Source organism: Haliotis asinina, chromosome 3 (assembly GCF_037392515.1).
Source record: "Haliotis asinina isolate JCU_RB_2024 chromosome 3, JCU_Hal_asi_v2, whole genome shotgun sequence".
Taxonomy (NCBI): domain Eukaryota; kingdom Metazoa; phylum Mollusca; class Gastropoda; order Lepetellida; family Haliotidae; genus Haliotis; species Haliotis asinina.
Genome location: NC_090282.1, coordinates 69,062,724 through 69,080,766, shown reverse-complemented (window position 1 = coordinate 69,080,766; position 18,043 = coordinate 69,062,724). Strand labels below are relative to the sequence as shown.

At 39.8% G+C, this 18,043-nt stretch overlaps 31 non-coding genes across 31 annotated transcripts; all 31 read right to left on the bottom strand.

Moving 5' to 3' along the window:
• Window positions 1-210: 210 nt before the first annotated feature.
• Window positions 211-301, bottom strand: Trnar-ccu (transfer RNA arginine (anticodon CCU)). The gene is given in 2 exon segments: window positions 211-246; window positions 265-301. It is a non-coding gene; the product is annotated as a tRNA-Arg (tRNA).
• A 548-nt stretch (window positions 302-849) lies between these two features.
• Window positions 850-940, bottom strand: Trnar-ccu (transfer RNA arginine (anticodon CCU)). The gene is given in 2 exon segments: window positions 850-885; window positions 904-940. It is a non-coding gene; the product is annotated as a tRNA-Arg (tRNA).
• A 553-nt stretch (window positions 941-1,493) lies between these two features.
• Trnar-ccu (transfer RNA arginine (anticodon CCU)) lies at window positions 1,494-1,584 on the bottom strand. Its single transcript is given in 2 exon segments — window positions 1,494-1,529; window positions 1,548-1,584. It is a non-coding gene; the product is annotated as a tRNA-Arg (tRNA).
• A 546-nt stretch (window positions 1,585-2,130) lies between these two features.
• On the bottom strand, window positions 2,131-2,219 carry Trnar-ccu (transfer RNA arginine (anticodon CCU)). The gene is given in 2 exon segments: window positions 2,131-2,166; window positions 2,183-2,219. It is a non-coding gene; the product is annotated as a tRNA-Arg (tRNA).
• A 549-nt stretch (window positions 2,220-2,768) lies between these two features.
• Trnar-ccu (transfer RNA arginine (anticodon CCU)) lies at window positions 2,769-2,858 on the bottom strand. Its single transcript is given in 2 exon segments — window positions 2,769-2,803; window positions 2,822-2,858. It is a non-coding gene; the product is annotated as a tRNA-Arg (tRNA).
• Window positions 2,859-3,404: 546 nt separating this feature from the next.
• Window positions 3,405-3,495, bottom strand: Trnar-ccu (transfer RNA arginine (anticodon CCU)). The gene is given in 2 exon segments: window positions 3,405-3,440; window positions 3,459-3,495. It is a non-coding gene; the product is annotated as a tRNA-Arg (tRNA).
• Window positions 3,496-4,364: 869 nt separating this feature from the next.
• On the bottom strand, window positions 4,365-4,455 carry Trnar-ccu (transfer RNA arginine (anticodon CCU)). The gene is given in 2 exon segments: window positions 4,365-4,400; window positions 4,419-4,455. It is a non-coding gene; the product is annotated as a tRNA-Arg (tRNA).
• A 233-nt stretch (window positions 4,456-4,688) lies between these two features.
• Window positions 4,689-4,779, bottom strand: Trnar-ccu (transfer RNA arginine (anticodon CCU)). The gene is given in 2 exon segments: window positions 4,689-4,724; window positions 4,743-4,779. It is a non-coding gene; the product is annotated as a tRNA-Arg (tRNA).
• Window positions 4,780-5,325: 546 nt separating this feature from the next.
• Trnar-ccu (transfer RNA arginine (anticodon CCU)) lies at window positions 5,326-5,416 on the bottom strand. Its single transcript is given in 2 exon segments — window positions 5,326-5,361; window positions 5,380-5,416. It is a non-coding gene; the product is annotated as a tRNA-Arg (tRNA).
• Window positions 5,417-5,654: 238 nt separating this feature from the next.
• Window positions 5,655-5,745, bottom strand: Trnar-ccu (transfer RNA arginine (anticodon CCU)). Its single transcript is given in 2 exon segments — window positions 5,655-5,690; window positions 5,709-5,745. It is a non-coding gene; the product is annotated as a tRNA-Arg (tRNA).
• A 233-nt stretch (window positions 5,746-5,978) lies between these two features.
• On the bottom strand, window positions 5,979-6,069 carry Trnar-ccu (transfer RNA arginine (anticodon CCU)). The gene is given in 2 exon segments: window positions 5,979-6,014; window positions 6,033-6,069. It is a non-coding gene; the product is annotated as a tRNA-Arg (tRNA).
• A 235-nt stretch (window positions 6,070-6,304) lies between these two features.
• Window positions 6,305-6,395, bottom strand: Trnar-ccu (transfer RNA arginine (anticodon CCU)). The gene is given in 2 exon segments: window positions 6,305-6,340; window positions 6,359-6,395. It is a non-coding gene; the product is annotated as a tRNA-Arg (tRNA).
• Window positions 6,396-6,946: 551 nt separating this feature from the next.
• Trnar-ccu (transfer RNA arginine (anticodon CCU)) lies at window positions 6,947-7,037 on the bottom strand. Its single transcript is given in 2 exon segments — window positions 6,947-6,982; window positions 7,001-7,037. It is a non-coding gene; the product is annotated as a tRNA-Arg (tRNA).
• Window positions 7,038-7,906: 869 nt separating this feature from the next.
• On the bottom strand, window positions 7,907-7,997 carry Trnar-ccu (transfer RNA arginine (anticodon CCU)). The gene is given in 2 exon segments: window positions 7,907-7,942; window positions 7,961-7,997. It is a non-coding gene; the product is annotated as a tRNA-Arg (tRNA).
• A 235-nt stretch (window positions 7,998-8,232) lies between these two features.
• On the bottom strand, window positions 8,233-8,323 carry Trnar-ccu (transfer RNA arginine (anticodon CCU)). Its single transcript is given in 2 exon segments — window positions 8,233-8,268; window positions 8,287-8,323. It is a non-coding gene; the product is annotated as a tRNA-Arg (tRNA).
• A 551-nt stretch (window positions 8,324-8,874) lies between these two features.
• Trnar-ccu (transfer RNA arginine (anticodon CCU)) lies at window positions 8,875-8,965 on the bottom strand. The gene is given in 2 exon segments: window positions 8,875-8,910; window positions 8,929-8,965. It is a non-coding gene; the product is annotated as a tRNA-Arg (tRNA).
• Window positions 8,966-10,470: 1,505 nt separating this feature from the next.
• Trnar-ccu (transfer RNA arginine (anticodon CCU)) lies at window positions 10,471-10,561 on the bottom strand. Its single transcript is given in 2 exon segments — window positions 10,471-10,506; window positions 10,525-10,561. It is a non-coding gene; the product is annotated as a tRNA-Arg (tRNA).
• A 235-nt stretch (window positions 10,562-10,796) lies between these two features.
• Trnar-ccu (transfer RNA arginine (anticodon CCU)) lies at window positions 10,797-10,887 on the bottom strand. The gene is given in 2 exon segments: window positions 10,797-10,832; window positions 10,851-10,887. It is a non-coding gene; the product is annotated as a tRNA-Arg (tRNA).
• A 1,511-nt stretch (window positions 10,888-12,398) lies between these two features.
• Window positions 12,399-12,489, bottom strand: Trnar-ccu (transfer RNA arginine (anticodon CCU)). Its single transcript is given in 2 exon segments — window positions 12,399-12,434; window positions 12,453-12,489. It is a non-coding gene; the product is annotated as a tRNA-Arg (tRNA).
• A 233-nt stretch (window positions 12,490-12,722) lies between these two features.
• Window positions 12,723-12,813, bottom strand: Trnar-ccu (transfer RNA arginine (anticodon CCU)). The gene is given in 2 exon segments: window positions 12,723-12,758; window positions 12,777-12,813. It is a non-coding gene; the product is annotated as a tRNA-Arg (tRNA).
• A 233-nt stretch (window positions 12,814-13,046) lies between these two features.
• On the bottom strand, window positions 13,047-13,137 carry Trnar-ccu (transfer RNA arginine (anticodon CCU)). The gene is given in 2 exon segments: window positions 13,047-13,082; window positions 13,101-13,137. It is a non-coding gene; the product is annotated as a tRNA-Arg (tRNA).
• Window positions 13,138-14,006: 869 nt separating this feature from the next.
• On the bottom strand, window positions 14,007-14,097 carry Trnar-ccu (transfer RNA arginine (anticodon CCU)). Its single transcript is given in 2 exon segments — window positions 14,007-14,042; window positions 14,061-14,097. It is a non-coding gene; the product is annotated as a tRNA-Arg (tRNA).
• Window positions 14,098-14,324: 227 nt separating this feature from the next.
• Window positions 14,325-14,415, bottom strand: Trnar-ccu (transfer RNA arginine (anticodon CCU)). The gene is given in 2 exon segments: window positions 14,325-14,360; window positions 14,379-14,415. It is a non-coding gene; the product is annotated as a tRNA-Arg (tRNA).
• Window positions 14,416-14,642: 227 nt separating this feature from the next.
• Trnar-ccu (transfer RNA arginine (anticodon CCU)) lies at window positions 14,643-14,733 on the bottom strand. Its single transcript is given in 2 exon segments — window positions 14,643-14,678; window positions 14,697-14,733. It is a non-coding gene; the product is annotated as a tRNA-Arg (tRNA).
• Window positions 14,734-14,960: 227 nt separating this feature from the next.
• Window positions 14,961-15,051, bottom strand: Trnar-ccu (transfer RNA arginine (anticodon CCU)). Its single transcript is given in 2 exon segments — window positions 14,961-14,996; window positions 15,015-15,051. It is a non-coding gene; the product is annotated as a tRNA-Arg (tRNA).
• An 856-nt stretch (window positions 15,052-15,907) lies between these two features.
• Trnar-ccu (transfer RNA arginine (anticodon CCU)) lies at window positions 15,908-15,998 on the bottom strand. The gene is given in 2 exon segments: window positions 15,908-15,943; window positions 15,962-15,998. It is a non-coding gene; the product is annotated as a tRNA-Arg (tRNA).
• Window positions 15,999-16,225: 227 nt separating this feature from the next.
• Trnar-ccu (transfer RNA arginine (anticodon CCU)) lies at window positions 16,226-16,316 on the bottom strand. The gene is given in 2 exon segments: window positions 16,226-16,261; window positions 16,280-16,316. It is a non-coding gene; the product is annotated as a tRNA-Arg (tRNA).
• A 227-nt stretch (window positions 16,317-16,543) lies between these two features.
• Trnar-ccu (transfer RNA arginine (anticodon CCU)) lies at window positions 16,544-16,634 on the bottom strand. Its single transcript is given in 2 exon segments — window positions 16,544-16,579; window positions 16,598-16,634. It is a non-coding gene; the product is annotated as a tRNA-Arg (tRNA).
• A 538-nt stretch (window positions 16,635-17,172) lies between these two features.
• Trnar-ccu (transfer RNA arginine (anticodon CCU)) lies at window positions 17,173-17,263 on the bottom strand. The gene is given in 2 exon segments: window positions 17,173-17,208; window positions 17,227-17,263. It is a non-coding gene; the product is annotated as a tRNA-Arg (tRNA).
• Window positions 17,264-17,490: 227 nt separating this feature from the next.
• Trnar-ccu (transfer RNA arginine (anticodon CCU)) lies at window positions 17,491-17,581 on the bottom strand. Its single transcript is given in 2 exon segments — window positions 17,491-17,526; window positions 17,545-17,581. It is a non-coding gene; the product is annotated as a tRNA-Arg (tRNA).
• Window positions 17,582-17,808: 227 nt separating this feature from the next.
• Trnar-ccu (transfer RNA arginine (anticodon CCU)) lies at window positions 17,809-17,899 on the bottom strand. The gene is given in 2 exon segments: window positions 17,809-17,844; window positions 17,863-17,899. It is a non-coding gene; the product is annotated as a tRNA-Arg (tRNA).
• Window positions 17,900-18,043: the final 144 nt, after the last annotated feature.

Genomic DNA, 18,043 nt, shown 5'->3' with positions numbered 1-18,043 from the left:
TCTATCCATGTGCTGAGAAATGCTTTTTTAAACAGTATGGAAACAAAACTAACTTGATAGTCAGTGTTAGGATTTGTTAAAACTGATGCCTGGAAACCTCAACACATTTTCTCAGGTATACTCAATTGCAAATTCATACAGGTTTGTACAGTTTCAATATTTATATTGTTTTAAAACTTAAAAACAAAGAAGAAGACCAAAAGAATGCATTACCCACGACGGGACTCGAACCCGCAATCCCCGGCTATCACCAGTGTGTTAGTGTAGGAGGCCGGTGCCTTATCCATTGGGCCACGTGGGCTTGGTGAAATTCAGCCGTTTTCTATCCATGTGTTGACAAATGCTTTCAAACAGTGTGGAAAGAAAACTACTTGATAGTCAGTGTTAGGATTTGTTGAAACTAGCGCCTGAAAATCTCAACACATTTTCTCATTTATATTCAATTGCAAATTCATACGTACTTGTACACTTTCAATATTTGTATTGTTTAGAACTTAAAAACAAAGAAGAAGACCAAAAGAATGCATAATTTATGCATTACCCACGACGGGACTCGAACCCGCAATCCCCGGCTATCACCAATGTCTTAGCGTAGGAGGCCGGTGCCTTATTCATTGGGCCACGTGGTCTTGGTCGTTTTCTATCCATGTGCTGAGAAATGCTTTTTTAAACAGTATGGAAACAAAACTAACTTGATAGTCAGTGTTAGGATTTGTTAAAACTGATGCCTGGAAACCTCAACACATTTTCTCAGGTATACTCAATTGCAAATTCATACAGGTTTGTACAGTTTCAATATTTATATTGTTTTAAAACTTAAAAACAAAGAAGAAGACCAAAAGAATGCATTACCCACGACGGGACTCGAACCCGCAATCCCCGGCTATCACCAGTGTCTTAGTGTAGGAGGCCGGTGCCTTATCCATTGGGCCACGTGGGCTTGGTGAAATTCAGCCGTTTTCTATCCATGTATTGACAAATGCTTTCAAACAGTGTGGAAACAAAACTACTTGATAGTCAGTGTTAGGATTTGTTGAAACTGGCGCCTGAAAATCTCAACACATTTTCTCATATAAAATTTTAATTGCAAACTCATACGTACTTGTACACTTTCAATATTTGTATTGTTTTAAAACTTAAAAACAAAGAAGAAGACCAAAAGAATGCATTACCCACGACGGGACTCGAACCCGAAATACCCGGCTATCACCAATGTCTTTGTGTAGGAGGCCGGTGCCTTATCCATTGGGCCACGTGGGCTTGGTGAAATTCAGCCGTTTTCTATCCATGTATTGACAAATGCTTTCAAACAGTGTGGAAAGAAAACTACTTGATAGTCAGTGTTAGGATTTGTTGAAACTGGCGCCTGAAAATCTCAACACATTTTCTCATTTATATTCAATTGCAAACTCATACGTACTTGTACACTTTCAATATTTGTATTGTTTTAAAACTTAAAAACAAAGAAGAAGACCAAAAGAATGCATATGCATTACCCACGACGGGACTCGAACCCGCAATCCCCGGCTATCACCAGTGTCTTAGTGTAGGAGGCCGGTGCCTTATCCATTGGGCCACGTGGGCTTGGTGAAATTCAGCCGTTTTCTATCCATGTGTTGACAAATGCTTTTTTAAACAGTGTGGAAAGAAAACTACTTGATAGTCAGTGTTAGGATTTGTTGAAACTAGCGCCTGAAAATCTCAACACATTTTCTCATTTATATTCAATTGCAAACTCATACGTACTTGTACACTTTCAATATTTGTATTGTTTTAAAACTTAAAAACAAAGAAGAAGACCAAAAGAATGCATATGCATTACCCACGACGGGACTCGAACCCGCAATCCCCGGCTATCACCAATGTCTTAGCGTAGGAGGCCGGTGCCTTATTCATTGGGCCACGTGGGCTTGGTCGTTTTCTATCCATGTGCTGAGAAATGCTTTTTTAAACAGTATGGAAACAAAACTAACTTGATAGTCAGTGTTAGGATTTGTTAAAACTGATGCCTGGAAACCTCAACACATTTTCTCAGGTATACTCAATTGCAAATTCATACAGGTTTGTACAGTTTCAATATTTATATTGTTTTAAAACTTAAAAACAAAGAAGAAGACCAAAAGAATGCATTACCCACGACGGGACTCGAACCCGCAATCCCCGGCTATCACCAGTGTTAGTGTAGGAGGCCGGTGCCTTATCCATTGGGCCACGTGGGCTTGGTGAAATTCAGCCGTTTTCTATCCATGTGTTGACAAATGCTTTCAAACAGTGTGGAAAGAAAACTACTTGAAAGTCAGTGTTAGGATTTGTTGAAACTAGCGCCTGAAAATCTCAACACATTTTCTCATTTATATTCAATTGCAAATTCATACGTACTTGTACACTTTCAATATTTGTATTGTTTTAAAACTTAAAAACAAAGAAGAAGACCAAAAGAATGCATAATTTATGCATTACCCACGACGGGACTCGAACCCGCAATCCCCGGCTATCACCAATGTCTTAGCGTAGGAGGCCGGTGCCTTATTCATTGGGCCACGTGGGCTTGGTCGTTTTCTATCCATGTGCTGAGAAATGCTTTTTTAAACAGTATGGAAACAAAACTAACTTGATAGTCAGTGTTAGGATTTGTTAAAACTGATGCCTGGAAACCTCAACACATTTTCTCAGGTATACTCAATTGCAAATTCATACAGGTTTGTACACTTTCAATATTTATATTGTTTTAAAACTTAAAAACAAAGAAGAAGACCAAAAGAATGCATTACCCACGACGGGACTCGAACCCGCAATCCCGGCTATCACCAGTGTGTTAGTGTAGGAGGCCGGTGCCTTATCCATTGGGCCACGTGGGCTTGGTGAAATTCAGCCGTTTTCTATCCATGTGTTGACAAATGCTTTTTTAAACAGTGTGGAAAGAAAACTACTTGATAGTCAGTGTTAGGATTCGTTGAAACTAGCGCCTGAAAATCTCAACACATTTTCTCATTTATATTCAATTGCAAATTCATACGTACTTGTACACTTTCAATATTTGTATTGTTTTAAAACTTAAAAACAAAGAAGAAGACCAAAAGAATGCATATGCATTACCCACGACGGGACTCGAACCCGAAATACCCGGTTATCACCAATGTCTTAGCGTAGGAGGCCGGTGCCTTATTCATTGGGCCACGTGGGCTTGGTCGTTTTCTATCCATGTGCTGAGAAATGCTTTTTTAAACAGTATGGAAACAAAACTAACTTGATAGTCAGTGTTAGGATTTGTTAAAACTGATGCCTGGAAACCTCAACACATTTTCTCAGGTATACTCAATTGCAAATTCATACAGGTTTGTACAGTTTCAATATTTATATTGTTTTAAAACTTAAAAACAAAGAAGAAGACCAAAAGAATGCATTACCCACGACGGGACTCGAACCCGCAATCCCCGGCTATCACCAGTGTCTTAGTGTAGGAGGCCGGTGCCTTATCCATTGGGCCACGTGGGCTTGGTGAAATTCAGCCGTTTTCTATCCATGTGTTGACAAATGCTTTCAAACAGTGTGGAATGAAAACTACTTGATAGTCAGTGTTAGGATTTGTTGAAACTAGCGCCTGAAAATCTCAACACATTTTCTCATTTATATTCAATTGCAAATTCATACGTACTTGTACACTTTCAATATTTGTATTATTTTAGAACTTAAAAACAAAGAAGAAGACCAAAAGAATGCATAATTTATGCATTACCCACGACGGGACTCGAACCCGCAATCCCCGGCTATCACCAATGTCTTTGCGTAGGAGGCTGGTGCCTTATCCATTGGGCCACGTGGGCTTGGTCGTTTTCTATCCATGTGCTGAGAAATGCTTTTTTAAACAGTATGGAAACAAAACTAACTTGATAGTCAGTGTTAGGATTTGTTAAAACTGATGCCTGGAAACCTCAACACATTTTCTCAGGTATACTCAATTGCAAATTCATACAGGTTTGTACAGTTTCAATATTTATATTGTTTTAAAACTTAAAAACAAAGAAGAAGACCAAAAGAATGCATTACCCACGACGGGACTCGAACCCGCAATCCCCGGCTATCACCAGTGTCTTAGTGTAGGAGGCCGGTGCCTTATCCATTGGTCCACGTGGGCTTGGTGAAATTCAGCCGTTTTCTATCCATGTATTGACAAATGCTTTCAAACAGTGTGGAAAGAAAACTACTTGATAGTCAGTGTTAGGATTTGTTGAAACTGGCGCCTGAAAATCTCAACACATTTTCTCATATAAAATTTTAATTGCAAACTCATACGTACTTGTACACTTTCAATATTTGTATTGTTTTAAAACTTAAAAACAAAGAAGAAGACCAAAAGAATGCATTACCCACGACGGGACTCGAACCCGCAATCCCCGGCTATCACCAATGTCTTTGTGTAGGAGGCCGGTGCCTTATCCATTGGGCCACGTGGGCTTGGTGAAATTCAGCCGTTTTCTATCCATGTATTGACAAATGCTTTCAAACAGTGTGGAAAGAAAACTACTTGATAGTCAGTGTTAGGATTTGTTGAAACTGGCGCCTGAAAATCTCAACACATTTTCTCATTTATATTCAATTGCAAACTCATACGTACTTGTACACTTTCAATATTTGTATTGTTTTAAAACTTAAAAACAAAGAAGAAGACCAAAAGAATGCATATGCATTACCCACGACGGGACTCGAACCCGCAATCCCCGGCTATCACCAGTGTCTTAGTGTAGGAGGCCGGTGCCTTATCCATTGGGCCACGTGGGCTTGGTGAAATTCAGCCGTTTTCTATCCATGTGTTGACAAATGCTTTTTTAAACAGTGTGGAAAGAAAACTACTTGATAGTCAGTGTTAGGATTTGTTGAAACTAGCGCCTGAAAATCTCAACACATTTTCTCATTTATATTCAATTGCAAATTCATACGTACTTGTACACTTTCAATATTTGTATTGTTTTAAAACTTAAAAACAAAGAAGAAGACCAAAAGAATGCATATGCATTACCCACGACGGGACTCGAACCCGCAATCCCCGGCTATCACCAATGTCTTAGCGTAGGAGGCCGGTGCCTTATTCATTGGGCCACGTGGGCTTGGTCGTTTTCTATCCATGTGCTGAGAAATGCTTTTTTAAACAGTATGGAAACAAAACTAACTTGATAGTCAGTGTTAGGATTTGTTAAAACTGATGCCTGGAAACCTCAACACATCTTCTCAGGTATACTCAATTGCAAATTCATACAGGTTTGTACAGTTTCAATATTTATATTGTTTTAAAACTTAAAAACAAAGAAGAAGACCAAAAGAATGCATTACCCACGACGGGACTCGAACCCGCAATCCCCGGCTATCACCAGTGTGTTAGTGTAGGAGGCCGGTGCCTTATCCATTGGGCCACGTGGGCTTGGTGAAATTCAGCCGTTTTCTATCCATGTGTTGACAAATGCTTTCAAACAGTGTGGAAAGAAAACTACTTGAAAGTCAGTGTTAGGATTTGTTGAAACTAGCGCCTGAAAATCTCAACACATTTTCTCATTTATATTCAATTGCAAATTCATACGTACTTGTACACTTTCAATATTTGTATTGTTTTAAAACTTAAAAACAAAGAAGAAGACCAAAAGAATGCATAATTTATGCATTACCCACGACGGGACTCGAACCCGCAATCCCCGGCTATCACCAGTGTCTTAGTGTAGGAGGCCGGTGCCTTATCCATTGGGCCACGTGGGCTTGGTGAAATTCAGCCGTTTTCTATCCATGTGTTGACAAATGCTTTCAAACAGTGTGGAAAGAAAACTACTTGATAGTCAGTGTTAGGATTTGTCAAACTTGACGCCTGAAAATCTCAACACATTTTCTCATTTATATTCAATTGCAAATTCATACGTACTTGTACACTTTCAATATTTGTATTGTTTTAAAACTTAAAAACAAAGAAGAAGACCAAAAGAATGCACATGCATTACCCACGACGGGACTCGAACCCGCAATCCCCAGCTATCACCAGTGTCTTAGTGTAGGAGGCCGGTGCCTTATCCATTGGGCCACGTGGGCTTGGTGAAATTCAGCCGTTTTTTATCCATGTGCTGAGAAATGCTTTTGTAAACAGTGTGGAAAGAAAACTACTTGATAGTCAGTGTTAGGATTTGTTGAAACTAGCGCCTGAAAATCTCAACACATTTTCTCATTTATATTCAATTGCAAATTCATACGTACTTGTACACTTTCAATATTTGTATTGTTTTAAAACTTAAAAACAAAGAAGAAGACCAAAAGAATGCATATGCATTACCCACGACGGGACTCGAACCCGCAATCCCCGGCTATCACCAGTGTCTTAGTGTAGGAGGCCGGTGCCTTATCCATTGGGCCACGTGGGCTTGGTGAAATTCAGCCGTTTTCTATCCATGTGTTGACAAATGCTTTCAAACAGTGTGGAAAGAAAACTACTTGATAGTCAGTGTTAGGATTTGTTGAAACTAGCGCCTGAAAATCTCAACACATTTTCTCATTTATATTCAATTGCAAACTCATGCGTACTTGTACACTTTCAATATTTGTATTGTTTTAAAACTTAAAAACAAAGAAGAAGACCAAAAGAATGCATATGCATTACCCACGACGTGACTCGAACCCGCAATCCCAGGCTATCACCAGTGTCTTTGTGTAGGAGGCCGGTGTCTTATCCATTGGGCCACGTGGGCTTGGTGAAATTCAGCCGTTTTCTATCCATGTGTTGACAAATGCTTTCAAACAGTGTGGAAAGAAAACTACTTGATAGTCAGTGTTAGGATTTGTTGAAACTGGCGCCTGAAAATCTCAACACATTTTCTCATTTATATTCAATTGCAAACTCATACGTACTTGTACACTTTCAATATTTGTATTGTTTTAAAACTTAAAAACAAAGAAGAAAACCAAAAGAATGCATTACCCACGACGGGACTCGAACCCGCAATCCCCGGCTATCACCAATGTCTTAGTGTAGGAGGCCGGTGCCTTATCCATTGGGCCACGTGGGCTTGGTGAAATTCAGCCGTTTTCTATCCATGTATTGACAAATGCTTTCAAACAGTGTGGAAAGAAAACTACTTGATAGTCAGTGTTAGGATTTGTCAAACTTGACGCCTGAAAATCTCAACACATTTTCTCATTTATATTCAATTGCAAACTCATACGTACTTGTACACTTTCAATATTTGTATTGTTTTAAAACTTAAAAACAAAGAAGAAGACCAAAAGAATGCATTACCCACGACGGGACTCGAACCCGAAATACCCGGCTATCACCAATGTCTTAGTGTAGGAGGCCGGTGCCTTATCCATTGGGCCACGTGGGCTTGGTGAAATTCAGCCGTTTTCTATCCATGTGTTGACAAATGCTTTCAAACAGTGTGGAAAGAAAACTACTTGATAGTCAGTGTTAGGATTTGTTGAAACTGGCGCCTGAAAATCTCAACACATTTTCTCATTTATATTCAATTGCAAACTCATACGTACTTGTACACTTTCAATATTTGTATTGTTTTAAAACTTAAAAACAAAGAAGAAGACCAAAAGAATGCATTACCCACGACGGGACTCGAACCCGCAATCCCCGGCTATCACCAGTGTCTTAGTGTAGGAGGCCGGTGCCTTATCCATTGGTCCACGTGGGCTTGGTGAAATTCAGCCGTTTTCTATCCATGTGTTGACAAATGCTTTCAAACAGTGTGGAAAGAAAACTACTTGATAGTCAGTGTTAGGATTTGTTGAAACTAGCGCCTGAAAATCTCAACACATTTTCTCATTTATATTCAATTGCAAACTCATACGTACTTGTACACTTTCAATATTTGTATTGTTTTAAAACTTAAAAACAAAGAAGAAGACCAAAAGAATGCATATGCATTACCCACGACGGGACTCGAACCCGCAATCCCCGGCTATCACCAGTGTCTTAGTGTAGGAGGCCGGTGCCTTATCCATTGGGCCACGTGGGCTTGGTGAAATTCAGCCGTTTTTTATCCATGTGCTGAGAAATGCTTTTTTAAACAGTGTGGAAAGAAAACTACTTGATAGTCAGTGTTAGGATTTGTTGAAACTAGCGCCTGAAAATCTCAACACATTTTCTCATTTATATTCAATTGCGAATTCATACGTACTTGTACACTTTCAATATTTGTATTGTTTTAAAACTTCAAAACAAAGAAGAAGACCAAAAGAATGCATATGCATTACCCACGACGGGACTCGAACCCGCAATCCCCGGCTATCACCAGTGTCTTAGTGTAGGAGGCCGGTGCCTTATCCATTGGGCCACGTGGGCTTGGTGAAATTCAGCCGTTTTCTATCCATGTGTTGACAAATGCTTTCAAACAGTGTGGAAAGAAATCTACTTGATAGTCAGTGTTAGGATTTGTTGAAACTAGCGCCTGAAAATCTCAACACATTTTCTCATTTATATTCAATTGCAAACTCATGCGTACTTGTACACTTTCAATATTTGTATTGTTTTAAAACTTAAAAACAAAGAAGAAGACCAAAAGAATGCATATGCATTACCCACGACGTGACTCGAACCCGCAATCCCAGGCTATCACCAGTGTCTTTGTGTAGGAGGCCGGTGTCTTATCCATTGGGCCACGTGGGCTTGGTGAAATTCAGCCGTTTTCTATCCATGTGTTGACAAATGCTTTCAAACAGTGTGGAAAGAAAACTACTTGATAGTCAGTGTTAGGATTTGTTGAAACTGGCGCCTGAAAATCTCAACACATTTTCTCATTTATATTCAATTGCAAACTCATACGTACTTGTACACTTTCAATATTTGTATTGTTTTAAAACTTAAAAACAAAGAAGAAAACCAAAAGAATGCATTACCCACGACGGGACTCGAACCCGCAATCCCCGGCTATCACCAATGTCTTAGTGTAGGAGGCCGGTGCCTTATCCATTGGGCCACGTGGGCTTGGTGAAATTCAGCCGTTTTCTATCCATGTGTTGACAAATGCTTTCAAACAGTGTGGAAAGAAAACTACTTGATAGTCAGTGTTAGGATTTGTCAAACTTGACGCCTGAAAATCTCAACACATTTTCTCATTTATATTCAATTGCAAACTCATACGTACTTGTACACTTTCAATATTTGTATTGTTTTAAAACTTCAAAACAAAGAAGAAGACCAAAAGAATGCATTACCCACGACGGGACTCGAACCCGAAATACCCGGCTATCACCAATGTCTTAGTGTAGGAGGCCGGTGCCTTATCCATTGGGCCACGTGGGCTTGGTGAAATTCAGCCGTTTTCTATCCATGTGTTGACAAATGCTTTCAAACAGTGTGGAAAGAAAACTACTTGATAGTCAGTGTTAGGATTTGTTGAAACTGGCGCCTGAAAATCTCAACACATTTTCTCATTTATATTCAATTGCAAACTCATACGTACTTGTACACTTTCAATATTTGTATTGTTTTAAAACTTAAAAACAAAGAAGAAGACCAAAAGAATGCATTACCCACGACGGGACTCGAACCCGAAATACCCGGCTATCACCAATGTCTTAGTGTAGGAGGCCGGTGCCTTATCCATTGGGCCACGTGGGCTTGGTGAAATTCAGCCGTTTTCTATCCATGTGTTGACAAATGCTTTCAAACAGTGTGGAAAGAAAACTACTTGATAGTCAGTGTTAGGATTTGTTGAAACTGGCGCCTGAAAATCTCAACACATTTTCTCATTTATATTCAATTGCAAACTCATACGTACTTGTACACTTTCAATATTTGTATTGTTTTAAAACTTAAAAACAAAGAAGAAGACCAAAAGAATGCATTACCCACGACGGGACTCGAACCCGAAATACCCGGCTATCACCAATGTCTTAGTGTAGGAGGCCGGTGCCTTATCCATTGGGCCACGTGGGCTTGGTGAAATTCAGCCGTTTTCTATCCATGTGTTGACAAATGCTTTCAAACAGTGTGGAAAGAAAACTACTTGATAGTCAGTGTTAGGATTTGTTGAAACTGGCGCCTGAAAATCTCAACACATTTTCTCATTTATATTCAATTGCAAACTCATACGTACTTGTACACTTTCAATATTTGTATTGTTTTAAAACTTAAAAACAAAGAAGAAGACCAAAAGAATGCATTACCCACGACGGGACTCGAACCCGCAATCCCCGGCTATCACCAGTGTCTTAGTGTAGGAGGCCGGTGCCTTATCCATTGGTCCACGTGGGCTTGTTGAAATTCAGCCGTTTTCTATCCATGTGTTGACAAATGCTTTCAAACAGTGTGGAAAGAAAACTACTTGATAGTCAGTGTTAGGATTTGTTGAAACTTGCGCCTGAAAATCTCAACACATTTTCTCATTTATATTCAATTGCAAACTCATACGTACTTGTACACTTTCAATATTTGTATTGTTTTAAAACTTAAAAACAAAGAAGAAGACCAAAAGAATGCATATGCATTACCCACGACGGGACTCGAACCCGCAATCCCCGGCTATCACCAGTGTCTTAGTGTAGGAGGCCGGTGCCTTATCCATTGGGCCACGTGGGCTTGGTGAAATTCAGCCGTTTTTTATCCATGTGCTGAGAAATGCTTTTTTAAACAGTGTGGAAAGAAAACTACTTGATAGTCAGTGTTAGGATTTGTTGAAACTAGCGCCTGAAAATCTCAACACATTTTCTCATTTATATTCAATTGCGAATTCATACGTACTTGTACACTTTCAATATTTGTATTGTTTTAAAACTTCAAAACAAAGAAGAAGACCAAAAGAATGCATATGCATTACCCACGACGGGACTCGAACCCGCAATCCCCGGCTATCACCAGTGTCTTAGTGTAGGAGGCCGGTGCCTTATCCATTGGGCCACGTGGGCTTGGTGAAATTCAGCCGTTTTCTATCCATGTGTTGACAAATGCTTTCAAACAGTGTGGAAAGAAATCTACTTGATAGTCAGTGTTAGGATTTGTTGAAACTAGCGCCTGAAAATCTCAACACATTTTCTCATTTATATTCAATTGCAAACTCATGCGTACTTGTACACTTTCAATATTTGTATTGTTTTAAAACTTAAAAACAAAGAAGAAGACCAAAAGAATGCATATGCATTACCCACGACGTGACCCGAACCCGCAATCCCAGGCTATCACCAGTGTCTTTGTGTAGGAGGCCGGTGTCTTATCCATTGGGCCACGTGGGCTTGGTGAAATTCAGCCGTTTTCTATCCATGTGTTGACAAATGCTTTCAAACAGTGTGGAAAGAAAACTACTTGATAGTCAGTGTTAGGATTTGTTGAAACTGGCGCCTGAAAATCTCAACACATTTTCTCATTTATATTCAATTGCAAACTCATACGTACTTGTACACTTTCAATATTTGTATTGTTTTAAAACTTAAAAACAAAGAAGAAAACCAAAAGAATGCATTACCCACGACGGGACTCGAACCCCCAATCCCCGGCTATCACCAATGTCTTAGTGTAGGAGGCCGGTGCCTTATCCATTGGGCCACGTGGGCTTGGTGAAATTCAGCCGTTTTCTATCCATGTGTTGACAAATGCTTTCAAACAGTGTGGAAAGAAAACTACTTGATAGTCAGTGTTAGGATTTGTCAAACTTGACGCCTGAAAATCTCAACACATTTTCTCATTTATATTCAATTGCAAACTCATACGTACTTGTACACTTTCAATATTTGTATTGTTTTAAAACTTAAAAACAAAGAAGAAGACCAAAAGAATGCATTACCCACGACGGGACTCGAACCCGAAATACCCGGCTATCACCAATGTCTTAGTGTAGGAGGCCGGTGCCTTATCCATTGGGCCACGTGGGCTTGGTGAAATTCAGCCGTTTTCTATCCATGTGTTGACAAATGCTTTCAAACAGTGTGGAAAGAAAACTACTTGATAGTCAGTGTTAGGATTTGTTGAAACTGGCGCCTGAAAATCTCAACACATTTTCTCATTTATATTCAATTGCAAACTCATACGTACTTGTACACTTTCAATATTTGTATTGTTTTAAAACTTAAAAACAAAGAAGAAGACCAAAAGAATGCATATGCATTACCCACGACGGGACTCGAACCCGCAATCCCCGGCTATCACCAGTGTCTTAGTGTAGGAGGCCGGTGCCTTATCCATTGGTCCACGTGGGCTTGGTGAAATTCAGCCGTTTTCTATCCATGTGTTGACAAATGCTTTCAAACAGTGTGGAAAGAAAACTACTTGATAGTCAGTGTTAGGATTTGTTGAAACTAGCGCCTGAAAATCTCAACACATTTTCTCATTTATATTCAATTGCAAACTCATACGTACTTGTACACTTTCAATATTTGTATTGTTTTAAAACTTCAAAACAAAGAAGAAGACCAAAAGAATGCATTACCCACGACGGGACTCGAACCCGCAATCCCCGGCTATCACCAGTGTCTTAGTGTAGGAGGCCGGTGCCTTATCCATTGGGCCACGTGGGCTTGGTGAAATTCAGCCGTTTTCTATCCATGTGTTGACAAATGCTTTCAAACAGTGTGGAAAGAAAACTACTTGATAGTCAGTGTTAGGATTTGTTGAAACTAGCGCCTGAAAATCTCAACACATTTTCTCATTTATATTCAATTGCAAATTCATACGTACTTGTACACTTTCAATATTTGTATTGTTTTAAAACTTAAAAACAAAGAAGAAGACCAAAAGAATGCATATGCACTACCCACGACGGGACTCGAACCCGCAATCCCCGGCTATCACCAGTGTCTTAGTGTAGGAGGCCGGTGCCTTATCCATTGGGCCACGTGGGCTTGGTGAAATTCAGCCGTTTTCTATCCATGTGTTGACAAATGCTTTCAAACAGTGTGGAAAGAAAACTACTTGATAGTCAGTGTTAGGATTTGTTGAAACTAGCGCCTGAAAATCTCAACACATTTTCTCATTTATATTCAATTGCAAACTCATACGTACTTGTACACTTTCAATATTTGTATTGTTTTAAAACTTAAAAACAAAGAAGAAGACCAAAAGAATGGATATGCATCACCCACGACGGGACTCGAACCCGCAATCCCCGGCTATCACCAGTGTCTTAGTGTAGGAGGCCGGTGCCTTATCCATTGGGCCACGTGGGCTTGGTGAAATTCAGCCGTTTTCTATCCATGTGTTGACAAATGCTTTCAAACAGTGTGGAAAGAAAACTACTTGATAGTCAGTGTTAGGATTTGTTGAAACTGGCGCCTGAAAATCTCAACACATTTTCTCATTTATATTCAATTGCAAACTCATACGTACTTGTACACTTTCAATATTTGTATTGTTTTAAAACTTAAAAACAAAGAAGAAGACCGAAAGAATGCATTACCCACGACGGGACTCGAACCCGCAATCCCCGGCTATCACCAGTGTCTTAGTGTAGGAGGTTGGTGCCTTATCCATTGGGCCACGTGGGCTTGGTGAAATTCAGCCGTTTTCTATCCATGTATTGACAAATGCTTCCAAACAGTGTGGAAAGAAACCTACTTGATAGTCAGTGTTAGGATTTGTTAAACTTGACGCCTGAAAATCTCAACACATTTTCTCATTTATATTCAATTGCAAACTCGTACGTAGTTGTACATTTTCAATATTTGTATTGTTTTAAAACTTCAAAACAAAGAAGAAGACCGAAAGAATGCATTACCCACGAGGGGACTCGAACCCGCAATCCCCGGCTATCACCAATGTGTTAGTGTAGGAGGCCGGTGCCTTATCCATTGGGCCACGTGGGCTTGGTGAAATTCAGCCGTTTTCTATCCATGTGTTGACAAATGCTTTCAAACAGTGTGGAAAGAAAACTACTTGATAGTCTGTGTTAGGATTTGTTGAAACTGGCGCCTGAAAATCTCAACACATTTTCTCATTTATATTCAATTGCAAACTCATACGTACTTGTACACTTTCAATATTAGTATTGTTTTAAAACTTCAAAACAAAGAAGAAGACCAAAAGAATGCATATGCATTACCCACGACGGGACTCGAACCCGCAATCCCCGGCTATCACCAGTGTCTTAGTGTAGGAGGCCGGTGCCTTATCCATTGGGCCACGTGGGCTTGGTGAAATTCAGCCGCTTTCTATCCATGTGTTGACAAATGCTTTCAAACAGTGTGGAAAGAAAACTACTTGATAGTCAGTGTTAGGATTTGTTGAAACTAGCGCCTGAAAATCTCAACACATTTTCTCATTTATATTCAATTGCAAACTCATACGTACTTGTACACTTTCAATATTTGTATTGTTTTAAAACTTCAAAACAAAGAAGAAGACCAAAAGAATGCATTACCCACGACGGGACTCGAACCCGCAATCCCCGGCTATCACCAGTGTCTTAGTGTAGGAGGCCGGTGCCTTATCCATTGGGCCACGTGGGCTTGGTGAAATTCAGCCGTTTTCTATCCATGTGTTGACAAATGCTTTCAAACAGTGTGGAAAGACAACTACTTGATAGTCAGTGTTAGGATTTGTTGAAACTGGCGCCTGAAAATCTCAACACATTTTCTCATTTATATTCAATTGCAAATTCATACGCACTTGTACACTTTCAATATTTGTATTGTTTTAAAACTTAAAAACAAAGAAGAAGACCAAAAGAATGCATTACCCACGACGGGACTCGAACCCGCAATCCCCGGCTATCACCAATGTCTTAGTGTAGGAGGCCGGTGCCTTATCCATTGGGCCACGTGGGCTTGGTGAAATTCAGCCGTTTTCTATCCATGTGTTGACAAATGCTTTCAAACAGTGTGGAAAGACAACTACTTGATAGTCAGTGTTAGGATTTGTTGAAACTGGCGCCTGAAAATCTCAACACATTTTCTCATTTATATTCAATTGCAAACTCATACGTACTTGTACATTTTTAATATTTGTATTGTTTTAAAACTTAAAAACAAAGAAGAAGACCAAAAGAATGCATTACCCACGACGGGACTCGAACCCGCAATCCCCGGCTATCACCAATGTCTTAGTGTAGGAGGCCGGTGCCTTATCCATTGGGCCACGTGGGCTTGGTGAAATTCAGCCGTTTTCTATCCATGTGTTGACAAATGCTTTCAAACAGTGTGGAAAGAAAACTACTTGATAGTCAGTGTTAGGATTTGTCAAACTTGACGCCTGAAAATCTCAACACATTTTCTCATTTATATTCAATTGCAATCTCGTACGTACTTGTACACTTTCAATATTTGTATTGTTTTAAAACTTAAAAACAAAGAAGAAGACCAAAAGACTGCATTACCCACGACGGGACTCGAACCCGCAATCCCCGGCTATCACCAGTGTCTTAGTGTAGGAGGCCGGTGCCTTATCCATTGGTCCACGTGGGCTTGGTGAAATTCAGCCGTTTTCTATCCATGTATTGACAAATGCTTTCAAACAGTGTGGAAAGAAAACTACTTGATAGTCAGTGTTAGGATTTGTTGAAACTGGCGCCTGAAAATCTCAACACATTTTCTCATTTATATTCAATTGCAAACTCATACGTACTTGTACACTTTCAATATTTGTATTGTTTTAAAACTTAAAAACAAAGAAGAAGACCAAAAGAATGCATTACCCACGACGGGACTCGAACCCGCAATCCCCGGCTATCACCAATGTCTTAGCGTAGGAGGCCGGTGCCTTATTCATTGGGCCACGTGGACTTGGTCGTTTTCTATCCATGTGCTGAGAAATGCTTTTTTAAACAGTATGGAAACAAAACTAACTTGATAGTCAGTGTTAGGATTTGTTAAAACTGATGCCTGGAAACCTCAACACATTTTCTCAGGTATACTCAATTGCAAATTCATACAGGTTTGTACAGTTTCAATATTTATATTGTTTTAAAACTTAAAAACAAAGAAGAAGACCAAAAGAATGCATTACCCACGACGGGACTCGAACCCGCAATCCCCGGCTATCACCAGTGTCTTAGTGTAGGAGGCCGGTGCCTTATCCATTGGGCCACGTGGGCTTGGTGAAATTCAGCCGTTTTCTATCCATGTGTTGACAAATGCTTTCAAACAGTGTGGAAAGAAAACTACTTGATAGTCAGTGTTAGGATTTGTTGAAACTAGCGCCTGAAAATCTCAACACATTTTCTCATTTATATTCAATTGCAAATTCATACGCACTTGTACACTTTCAATATTTGTATTGTTTTAAAACTTAAAAACAAAGAAGAAGACCAAAAGAATGCATTACCCACGACGGGACTCGAACCCGCAATCCCCGGCTATCACCAATGTCTTAGTGTAGGAGGCCGGTGCCTTATCCATTGGGCCACGTGGGCTTGGTGAAATTCAGCCGTTTTCTATCCATGTGTTGACAAATGCTTTCAAACAGTGTGGAAAGAAAACTACTTGATAGTCAGTGTTAGGATTTGTCAAACTTGACGCCTGAAAATCTCAACACATTTTCTCATTTATATTCAATTGCAAACTCGTACGTACTTGTACACTTTCAATATTTGTATTGTTTTAAAACTTAAAAACAAAGAAGAAGACCAAAAGAATGCATTACCCGCGACGGGACTCGAACCCGCAATCCCCGGCTATCACCAATGTCTTAGTGTAGGAGGCCGGTGCCTTATCCATTGGGCCACGTGGGCTTGGTGAAATTCAGCCGTTTTCTATCCATGTGTTGACAAATGCTTTCAAACAGTGTGGAAAGAAAACTACTTGATAGTCAGTGTTAGGATTTGTCAAACTTGACGCCTGAAAATCTCAACACATTTTCTCATTTATATTCAATTGCAAACTCGTACGTACTTGTACACTTTCAATATTTGTATTGTTTTAAAACTTAAAAACAAAGAAGAAGACCAAAAGAATGCATTACCCACGACGGGACTCGAACCCGCAATCCCCGGCTATCACCAATGTCTTAGCGTAGGAGGCCGGTGCCTTATTCATTGGGCCACGTGGGCTTGGTCGTTTTCTATCCATGTGCTGAGAAATGCTTTTTTAAACAGTATGGAAACAAAACTAACTTGATAGTCAGTGTTAGGATTTGTTAAAACTGATGCCTGGAAACCTCAACACATTTTCTCAGGTATACTCAATTGCAAATTCATACAGGTTTGTACAGTTTCAATATTTATATTGTTTTAAAACTTAAAAACAAAGAAGAAGACCAAAAGAATGCATTACCCACGACGGGACTCGAACCCGCAATCCCCGGCTATCACCAGTGTCTTAGTGTAGGAGGCCGGTGCCTTATCCATTGGGCCACGTGGGCTTGGTGAAATTCAGCCGTTTTCTATCCATGTGTTGACAAATGCTTTCAAACAGTGTGGAAAGAAAACTACTTGATAGTCAGTGTTAGGATTTGTTGAAACTAGCGCCTGAAAATCTCAACACATTTTCTCATTTATATTCAATTGCAAATTCATACGCACTTGTACACTTTCAATATTTGTATTGTTTTAAAACTTAAAAACAAAGAAGAAGACCAAAAGAATGCATTACCCACGACGGGACTCGAACCCGCAATCCCCGGCTATCACCAATGTCTTAGTGTAGGAGGCCGGTGCCTTATCCATTGGGCCACGTGGGCTTGGTGAAATTCAGCCGTTTTCTATCCATGTGTTGACAAATGCTTTCAAACAGTGTGGAAAGAAAACTACTTGATAGTCAGTGTTAGGATTTCTCAAACTTGACGCCTGAAAATCTCAACACATTTTCTCATTTATATTCAATTGCAAACTCGTACGTACTTGTACACTTTCAATATTTGTATTGTTTTAAAACTTAAAAACAAAGAAGAAGACCAAAAGAATGCATTACCCACGACGGGACTCGAACCCGCAATCCCCGGCTATCACCAATGTCTTAGTGTAGGAGGCCGGTGCCTTATCCATTGGGCCACGTGGGCTTGGTGAAATTCAGCCGTTTTCTATCCATGTGTTGACAAATGCTTTCAAACAGTGTGGAAAGAAAACTACTTGATAGTCAGTGTTAGGATTTGTTGAAACTGGCGCCTGAAAATCTCAACACATTTTCTCATTTATATTCAATT